The sequence below is a fragment of the Lepidochelys kempii genome, chromosome 2, assembly GCF_965140285.1.
Source record: "Lepidochelys kempii isolate rLepKem1 chromosome 2, rLepKem1.hap1, whole genome shotgun sequence".
NCBI classification, from domain to species: Eukaryota; Metazoa; Chordata; order Testudines; family Cheloniidae; genus Lepidochelys; species Lepidochelys kempii.
The window spans coordinates 20,227,659-20,237,494 of NC_136381.1; the positions used below are offsets into that span (position 1 = coordinate 20,227,659).

Sequence of the window (9,836 nt, forward strand, 5' to 3'; positions counted from 1 at the left end):
CAGCAAGACTGTGTGCCTTACTAGTCAAAGCCGCCAGGAGTTTCTCAGACTAGAGATGGTAGAACAGGTGTTTCTGCTCAGCAGGTACATCCAGATCCAGAAGATTCTGAGATACGTAGAGACAATTGTTCTTAGTGTGCCCACCTGATCCCTCATCCAACTTTCATCCTGATTTTCATCATTCCTGGATATACCACCTGCCAGAATAGTACTCCTGAGAATTATATAAGTACCCAGCAATGTGATTGATTGTTCTTTCAAATCCCTTCGAAAACTATTTCTTCCAGCCATAATCCACCAAAGGCAGATGAAAAAATAAATGTGCACTGCTTTTTCATTGTGCTTTCAGCCTGTGCATTATATGGGTCTAATGTGTATTGTTATGTATATATTGACTTCAGTAGGCATTGGATCAGCCTCTTGAAAACTAAATTCAACAGATAATATATGATAAATAACTATTTCTATATATATATAATTATAGTTATAATTATTTTTCATATATTGTCTGTTGAATTTAGTTTTCAAGAGGCTGATCCAATGCCTACTGAAATCAATATTATATATTATAATATATACACATAAATACATATGTAATATATACATGTATAATATACACACATGAGAGAGAGAGTTTTTATAATTCTTATAGTTATTTATCATCTATTGTCTGTTCAGTTTAGATTTCAAGACCCTGATCCAGTGCCCACTGAAGTCAATGAGAGTCTTTCCATTGGGAGATTTCAGAGTAGCAACCGTGTTAGACTGTATCCGCAAAAAGAAAAGGAGGACTTGTGGCACCATAGAGACTAACAAATTTATTTGAGCATAAGCATGCATCCGATGAAGTGAGCTGTAGCTCACGAAAGCTTATGCTCAAATAAATTTGTTAGTCTCTAAGGTGCCACAAGTCCTCATAGATTCATAGATATTTAGGTCAGAAGGGACCATTATGATCATCTAGTCTGACCTCCTGCACAATGCAGGCCACAGAATTTCACCCACCACTCCTAAAAAAGACCTCACACCTATATCTGTGCTATTGAAGTCCTCAAATTGTAGTTTGAAGTACTGTCACTCCTTTTCTTTTTTCCATTGGGAGTCTCTCACTGGGTATTGGATTGAACCCAAATTTCTTCGTTCAGCAACAAGATCTTTTTCTGTGTTGCTGCACAGATTTCTCTCAAATCTAGATACAGATTTCAAGTCTAGAAGGAACCATTATGACAATTCCTTTTATAAATAGGCCAGAATATTTTAACACAAAAGGGGTATGCCTCAGAATCGAATGTAACCGAGCAATGACCTCTGGTATAGTTAGTCTGGACTGAGGGTGGATGATCAGTGGGGATGGGAGAAGTGGTTTTGGCTTTCATAAGAAGCACACTATTTCCCAACACCAGAATGATGCAAGCTCACACTGAACTTTGAAGATTGTGATAAATTCAAACAGTTTTTCTTTTCATTGCCAGGCCGTCTCTATTTATATGTTCCAGAAAGGACCTGAAGGAAGATTCACAATGCCACTGAAAGAGAGCTTGTTTTGAAGTAGTTCTAGAAGTAGGCAATACCTGTAAAAGCAGGTTTCTGGGCAATTTCTGGCTCAAATTTTCATTGGTTCTGCTAGTTCAGATAAGCATCTACATTTTAATAATATTTTGAACTTCTCTCTGAAGATCTCATCGTGCTTTGCAAACACCAATCCATTTACCCTCACAACACCCTTTTGGCATAAGCAAGTATCATTATCCCCATGTTACATGTTAGGAAATGAAGGCACAGAGAGGATAAGCAATTTACCAAGCAGTCTGTGCAGAGAGTAGATCAAATTTCCTTCTTATATATAAGCCTCAGGGCCTTCTTCTTCATAGGTTCTGATTGATAATCTTCTTCTTCCAAACCTGGGGAGTCTTATCCACACTAAACCAAAACTTTAAACCTGTGAGGGTTTGCTCATCAGTTGGTTTAAGAGGATCCTGTGGTTTCTACTCAGCACATATAGTGATGACATAATTCTGAAGTTATCCTGTCCTCAGGGTATTCCACTCCCAGCCCTTCTCTGGCCATAGTCTGTTCATTACAACTTTATTGAAAAACTCAATATCAAGCTCTCCAAAGCTTCTAATATGCAGCTTAGTAAATAAGGGGAAGACTCATAATACTTTGAGGTCTCTGGATGGGAGGTGTTAAAGTGCTTTAAAAATGGATTAACTATGCCCCAGGGATGTGGCAAAGCTTGCTACCTCCATTTCACATAGGGTGTGACTGAATATCAGAGAAATGAAGTGATCAGCCCCAGGCCACCCATTGTGTCTGGCTAAGCCAGGTTCAGACTCCCACACCATTGCTCTAGGTACTGTAGTGTAGAGCTGCCCTGAGTATTGCAATACTCAGGGCAGCTCTACACTACAGCGTGGATTGACGCTTTGAGATCGATCCACCAGAGGTCGATTTAGCGGGTCTAGTAAACATCCACCAAGATTGCTCTCCTGTCAACCCTTGTATTGTACCCCCGACGAGAAGAGTAAGGTAAGATTTTCTCCCGTCAACCCCGCACGGTGTAGACCCCGCGGTAACTTGACCTAAGGTACGCTGACTCCAGCTACGTTATTCACGTAGCTGGAGTTGTGTAGCATAGATCGACTTACCATGGTAGCATAGACATAGCCTAAGTCTGTCAGCCATGATGTCTGATAAATACAGGCTCAGGTGAAAGTTAATTGGAGTGTGGTTCCAATATGGATGTCAGGGGTCCTACTGTCACTCCTCCAACAGACTTCTCCTCCTTTTCTCAGGCTGGCAACCTTGACACTGATTGACAAGTTTGTCCTCCTATCACCAACAGGTGCCATGACTTTCTAACCAGCCAGCAAGCCCATGTAACTCAGCTCCCTGTGGACAGACTATCCCCTGCTGAGCATTCTTCACAGGGACCATGCTTGACAGCTGAGAGGACCTCCACCTACTGTTTCTCCCTTCCTCCCTGACATAAGTAGGTGGGAGTGACTTTTTTCTCCTCCTCCAGCCCTTTCTTGGGTCCCAATTCAGCAGTAGGTACCTGGCCAGCAGCAGTTACTTGTGGAACACACTGCTCCCTTCACTCTTCACTGGCTTTTTCATTAAGCTGGACCTGGATCCCATGGGTCCAGTGATTCACTATTAATCTGTAGCAGCACAGAGGGAGAAAAGGAGGGGGAACCAGATGAATCCAGGGCTCTTTGATCCCAAACAAGCCAGTGACGATTCACTCAAGTCACCTGACCCTTTGTGCATGAGGCAGCCCACCTGGGAAATGGAGTGGAAAGACCAATCTTGCCGCAGATCATATGCTACTTCTGAGCTGAGCTGTTCTGGGTAAATGAGCTGCAGTGACAAAACAGCAGACCTGAACATAGAGGCCCAGTAAAGCATGGCTCAGCTGAGATGTTCAGCCAAATAATTTCTCCTTTAAAAAAAAAGCTGAATGTTAGGCTTGGAGCGTGCGAATGGGGACCTCTTCTGCATCACTGTGCAAGGGTGGGTCTTCATCCCACTCCAGTGCCTGAGTCTGCTAAAGCCGCTAGCTAGGAGACTCTGTCCTTTAGCTCAAGCAGTAGAGGCTCACAAGTACTATGGAAGAAGTCTGGTGTTCAGTCCTGCAGACAGCCCAGGCAGGGTTGGTTAACTGCAAAACAGTATCAGTGCTTACCTTTTAAGTCAAAGCTTCTGGGATGGTTTCCAGAAAAACTGGGAGCTTGAGCTCCTGCTCCTAGGAGAATGGTGAGACTGGCCTTCAGCTTCAGGAAATACCCCTGTTGGGGAGCCTGGCTCCCCACTGCTCACTTGCTCCATTTTCATCACTGGTGCCAAAGAAACATGCTCTGGGTGTCCAAAACTGCATAGGCTGTCGTTTCTAGAGAGCTCTTGGCTCGGCCAGCTAGAGGGTTGTTGTCTTAGGCATTGCAGAGAAGGGAGCAGGGAGAAGATTGGTGGAGTGGCCTGGCTGTGTCTTCAGTTTATGCAAATGAAAGGGGAGCAGCTCTGCTTTGATGGGCAGGATACAGAAGGGGGCCATGGAGGGCAGAGTTGAGAGCCAGGATCTGCTCACGTGGGGCTTCTCGTAGTGCTCTCTGTCTCGTGAAGGCCAAACTGTAGCAACCAGCAGGTAGAGGAGAATGTGCCAGAATGGTCTGTGACTGGCAGGGTGGGTGTTGGTTAAGGCTATGCTTTCAGGGGTCATTTCTCTAGTTGGTGACTGGAGAAGGGTGGCTGTAAAAGCCTGGTCTTGCTAACCACGATGAGGAGCTGTAGTGTTTTTTTCTGAGCATGACAATGGCTGAGAGTGCTGTTCTGGGGCAGTTGCTTTCTGCTGTGGAAGAGTGTCTTGCTCTTCCTGAGCAGAGCAGGGGAAGGAAATACAATCTGAGTGGTTAGCTTTGAACTTGTCCTGTTGGGTGTGACTTTGGAGAGCTATGCTGCTTGTGGGTTTGGTGTACTGAGCCCTCAGCAGTTAAATGCTTCATCAGTTTTCAGTTGCCCTGTGACTAGGCTGTGCTTTTCTGCAGGCTTTGAAGAAGGGCTGTCTTTGACTGTACTGTGTGTCTGTTACATCTTTGTTCCCAACCTATGCAGTCAGCAGGTTTACCATAAAAAGATTCTTTCTTCTCTTGCTTGTTCTGCTTCATCTTTACAGCTATTTCTGTTCCTCCACTAAGTCTGACCCCATGGCACCTGTCGATTGTCCTGCACACTGGGACGAATGGATGATACTTCCCTGCTAACACCAGCAGAGCCACTGCTGCTTGGGAAGATTTTGTATGTTTCTGCCTGACATTTTGGATATGAGGAGGACAGTGGCTAGTATTCCCACCATTCACACTCTGTGAGGAACCTGGAAAACATCACAACTCGAGGTAACACACTACCAAGTGACTTTCTTCCAGGTGAATAGCGATTAGACATTTTGACGGGATTTATCTAGCCATGGGGTGGGGAACCTTTTTTCTATCAGGGGCCAATGACCCACAGAAAAGATCAGTCAGGAGCCACACACAGCCCGCGGGGGATGGGCAGAGGTTAGGGGGTTCCCCTAGGCTGTGGAATGGGGTCAGAAATGAGGCATTCTGGGAGCGAGAGGTGGCTCCGGGCTGGGGTAGGGGGTTAGGGTGTGGGAGGATTGGAGGGCCCCGACTGGGGGTGTGGGCTCTGGAGTGGGGCCAAAATGAGGCATTCTGGGAGTGGGAGGTGGCTCCAGGCTGGGACAGGAGATTGGGGAGTGGGAGGGCCATGGCTGGGGGGTGTGGGCTCTGAGGTAGGGCTGGGGATGAGGGGTTTAGGATGCAGCAGGGGGCTCCAGACTAGAGCAAAAGTGTTAGGGGTGTGGAAGGGGGCTCAAGTCTGGGGCAGGGGGTTGGAGTGCGGGCTTTGAGAGGGAGTTAGGGTGCAGGAGGGGGTTCAGACCTGGGGTAGGGGGTTGGGGTGTGGGAGGAGGTTCAATGCTTACCCCAGGTGGCTCCCAGTCAGCGGCACAGCAAGGCTAAGGCAGGCTCCCTGCCTGCCCTGGCTCTGTGCTGCTCTTCTCCTGGAAGCAGCCAGCATGTCCGGCCTCTAGGTGGAGAGGCCAGGGGAGCTTGGCGTGGTGCGCACTGCCCGTACCTCAGGTGCTGCCCCTGTAGCTCCCATTGGCCGTGGTTCCTGGCTAGTGGGAGCTGCAGAGCTGGTGGGGGCAGCACCCGAAGCTTCCCTGATCACCCTCCGCCTAGGGGCCGCAGGGACATGCCAGTGAGCCAGTGCTCGCAGATCCAGTCCCGTGGGGGATGGAGGGGGGACCAAGGCTCAGGGCTTTCAACCTGCAGTGCAGAGACTTGTTGCGGGCTGGAAGAAATGAAGCAGTGGGCTCGATGCGGCCCAAAAGCCATAGGTTCCCCATCCCTGATCTCGGCTCTGGTTTGGTTCAGAGGACAGCCTATGGCTATATATACTTGTTTTTCAGGCAAAGCTTCTGGAGCGCTTTCCAGAAAAAAAGTGGGAGTTCCTGCTCCCTGGAGAATGGTGAGACTGGCAGTCAGGTTCAGGAAATGCCACCCGTTGGAGAGCCTGGCTCCCCACTGCTGACAATCTTCCTTGTGATCACTGGTGCCAAAGAATCATGCTCTGGGTGTCCAAAACTGCATAGGCTGTCATTTCTAGAGAGCTCTTGGCTCAGCCAGCTAGAGGATTGTTGTCTTAGGCATTGCAGAGACGGGAGCAGGGAGAAGATTGGTGGAGTGGCCTGTCTGTGTCTTCAGTTTATGCAAATGAAAGGGGATGGCTGCTTTGAGCCGCTTTGCTTTGAGAGGCAGCCTACGGAAGGGGGCCACGGAGGGCAGAGTTGAGAGCCAGGTTCTGCTCACGTGAGGCTTCTCGTAGTGCTCTCTGTCTCGTGAAGGCCAAATTGTAGCAACCACCAGTTAGAGGGCAACACGCCAGAATGGTCTGTGACTGGCAGGGTGGGTGTTGGTTAAGACTATGCTTTCAGGGGTCATTTCTCTAGTTGGTGACTGGAGAAGGGTGTCTGTGAAAGGCTGGTCTTGCTAACTGCAATGAAGAGCTATAGTGTTTCTTTCTGAGTGTGAAACTGGCAGAGTGTGCTGTTCTGTGGCAGTTAATTTCTGCTGTGGAAGAGCGTCTTGCTCTTCCTGAGAAGAACAGGGGAAGGAAACACAAGCTTTGGTGTTGTTCTGTTGGATGGGTGAAAAAGAGCTTGGCTATGACAGTAAGGAGCTGTGTTGTTTGTGGGTTTGGTGTGCTGAGACCCAAGCAGTGAGATCCTCTGTCTGCTCTCAGGTGCTGTGTGACTGGGCTGTATTTTCCAGCAGACCATAGAGAAGAGCTTTTTTTTCATGTGTACTGTGTGTCTGATACATCTTTGTTCCCAACCTCTGCAGTCAGCAGGTTTACCCTAAAAAGATTTTCTTTCTTCTCTTGCTTGTTCTGCTTCAACTTCATAGCTATTTCCGTTCATCCACTAAGTGTGACAGCTCCTGTCCCCATGGCACCTGTTGGTCATCCTACACACTGGGACCAATGGATGACACTTCCCTGCTACCACCACTAGAGCCAATGGTGCTTGGGGAGATTTTGTCTGTTCCTGCACTTCGGAGCTCAGGAGGGCAGCGGCCGGTATTCCCACCATTCACGCTCTCTGAGGAGCCTAAAACACATCACTCTAGGTTACACACTGCCAAGCAACTTTTTTCTGGACGAATAGCAATTAGAAATTTCGGCAGGGTTTATCTAGACTCTGGCCCGGTTCAAAGGAAAGCCTATGTCTACATAACCTTGATTTTAGTAATACATAGTGATAGTTAATAGTACTATGCAAGCTAATCTAGTGCCCCACATGTCTTATGATTCCTTCTGTGGCCTGCTGACTACTGCTCTTATCCCTACAGCAGTTACAAGGGAGGGGTCTTGCAGTTTCCTTGCTGCAGGCCCAAGTATTCTGTCTGTTTCCTTTATCCTGATTCCCCCACCTGTGAAGTCAGAGTTCCCGGTCCCTGTTTCCAAGACATCCAACACTCATCCTCACTAATGGTCATTAAATCCAACTGTGGGTTTTTTTTCAGATAATTCAAAAGTGGTTTCAGGAAAATGAAGAGAGAAAATATGAAATAAAAGAGTGCAGTATGAGTGCAGCTGGGCTGAAACACCACAGAAAGCCTGAAATCTTACTTACAAATGTGGGTGAAGTGACATGAAGAATCTTGCGGCATAGGAATCCCCTGAATTTCAGTACCAAAACCGTTTAGCCGGAGTCACTGGAAGTCTGATTATTCTTCCTAACCAAGACTATAGGCCAAAATAATCTAACGGCTGCCTAAAGTTAGCCATTTATGTCAGTTTTAGGCACTGATAGGAGTCCAAATGGGACTCTTTCCAGTGACTTCAATGGGGTTTGGATCAAGCCCCAGGATGATGGCCTGATTTTCAGAGTTGCTGAGAATGCACAGTACCTAACCAAGTCCATAACTACCCTTCCCCTCCCATAGAATCAGAGAAAGGCAGGGCTGGAAGGGACCTCAAGATGTCATCTAGTCCATCCCTCTGTTCTGAGGCATAACCAAGTAAACCTAGACCATCCATGACAGATGTTTGTCCAACCTGTTCTTAAAACCCTGAAATGATGGAGGTGCCACGACCTCCCTTGGAAGCCTTATTCCAAAGCTTAACTTTCCTTAGAGTTAGAAAGTTTTCCCTTATATTTAACCTTAATCTCCCTTGCTGCAGGGTAAGCCGATTACTTCTTGTCCTACCTTCAGTGGACATGGAGAATAGTTAGTAACCGTCCTTTTTACAACAGCCCTTAACATATTTGAATGGTTTCAGAGTAACAGCCGTGTTAGTCTGTATTCGCAAAAAGAAAAGGAGTACTTGTGGCACCTTAGAGACTAACCAATTTATCTGAGCATAAGCTTTCGTGAACTACAGCTCACTTCATCGGATGCATACTGTGGAAACTGCAGAAGACATTATATACACAGAGACTGTTATCAGGTCCCTGCTCAGGTCTTGGTTGCTCAAAACTAAACATGCCTGTTTTTTAAACTTTTACCCATAGTCAGGTTTTCTAAACTTTTTATCATTTTTGTTGCTCTCCTCTGGACTGTCTCCAATTTGTCCTCATCTTACTTAAAGTGTGGCGACAAAACTGGACAATACCCCAACTGAGGCCTCACAAGTGCTGAGTATACCACACTCCTGTTAATACAGGATGATTACCTCAGAATTATATTCGTCTTTTGTGCATCTGCTTCACAATGTTGGCACATATTCAGTTTGTGATGCACCACAACCCCAGATCCTTTTCAGCAGTATTACTGCCTAGACGTTATTCCCCATTTTGAAGTTGAGTATCTGATTTTTCCTTCCTAAGTGAAGTACTTTGCACTTGTCTTACTGAATTTCATCTTGTTGATTTCAGACCAATTCTACAATTTGTCCAGGTCATTATGAATTCTAATCTGATCATGTCCTCCAAAGTGCTTGCAACCCCTCCCAGCTTGGTATCATCTGCAAATTTTATAAGCACGCTCTTCCCGCTACTATCCAAGTCATTAATGAAAATGTTGACTAGGACCAGACCCACAACAGATCCATTGAAGCACTCCACAAGCTATATCACCAAAGTTTGACAGCAAACTATTGATAATTATTCTTTGAGAATGGTCTTTCAGCCAGTTTTCCTCCCAACTGTAAATTCATCTAGACCATATTTCCTTAGTTTGCTTATAAGAATGTCACGTGGGACTGTGTCAAAAGCCTGATTATCCTTACCGGGTGCCTTATCTTTGTTCCACATTCGCTCCCCACATCTTCCTCATGCACTGAACATAACAGGAAAGGGACTGGGTGTGTGTTTCTCTGCTGGGATCTCAGCTGTGCATAGTTGGCGGTTAGTTCAAAGCTCTGATGTCATCAAAAAAGCCCAGCCAGACAATATGAATGCAGCCTTGGACAATCAGTGTTGTCACAGTCTCTACTGCCCCATTCTTTCAGACACGTCTGGCAAGTCAATGGGGCAACTGAAAGTTAAGCAAGTGTTTACAGGATCAGGGCACGTGTAGTTTCCATTTCATTCTTCCTTAAAACAGTGCTTTGAAACCCACAGTGCTCCCCCCCTCCCCCAACTGTTAGGAAGCATCCTCTGCCCCGGCTGTAGGATTTTTAGTGAAAAGTGGAAGTGGAAAGTGGCTGTAGTGGGAGCGCTCTTCTCCCTTCCCTGTTGCTGCTACTCACTTCTTAGATCCTCTCTGCCAGAAACTGACCCATGAGCCTTCATTCAGCCCCTAGTTCAGCTTCATACATTTTGGCTGCTC

At 46.5% G+C, this 9,836-nt stretch overlaps 2 non-coding genes across 2 annotated transcripts; both read left to right on the plus strand.

Moving 5' to 3' along the window:
• The first annotated feature begins 4,196 nt into the window (after positions 1 to 4,196).
• On the plus strand, positions 4,197 to 4,410 carry LOC140907969 (small nucleolar RNA U3). Its single transcript, XR_012157684.1, has one exon. It is a non-coding gene; the product is annotated as a small nucleolar RNA U3 (small nucleolar RNA).
• A 2,070-nt stretch (positions 4,411 to 6,480) lies between these two features.
• Positions 6,481 to 6,694, plus strand: LOC140907971 (small nucleolar RNA U3). Its single transcript, XR_012157686.1, has one exon. It is a non-coding gene; the product is annotated as a small nucleolar RNA U3 (small nucleolar RNA).
• Positions 6,695 to 9,836: the final 3,142 nt, after the last annotated feature.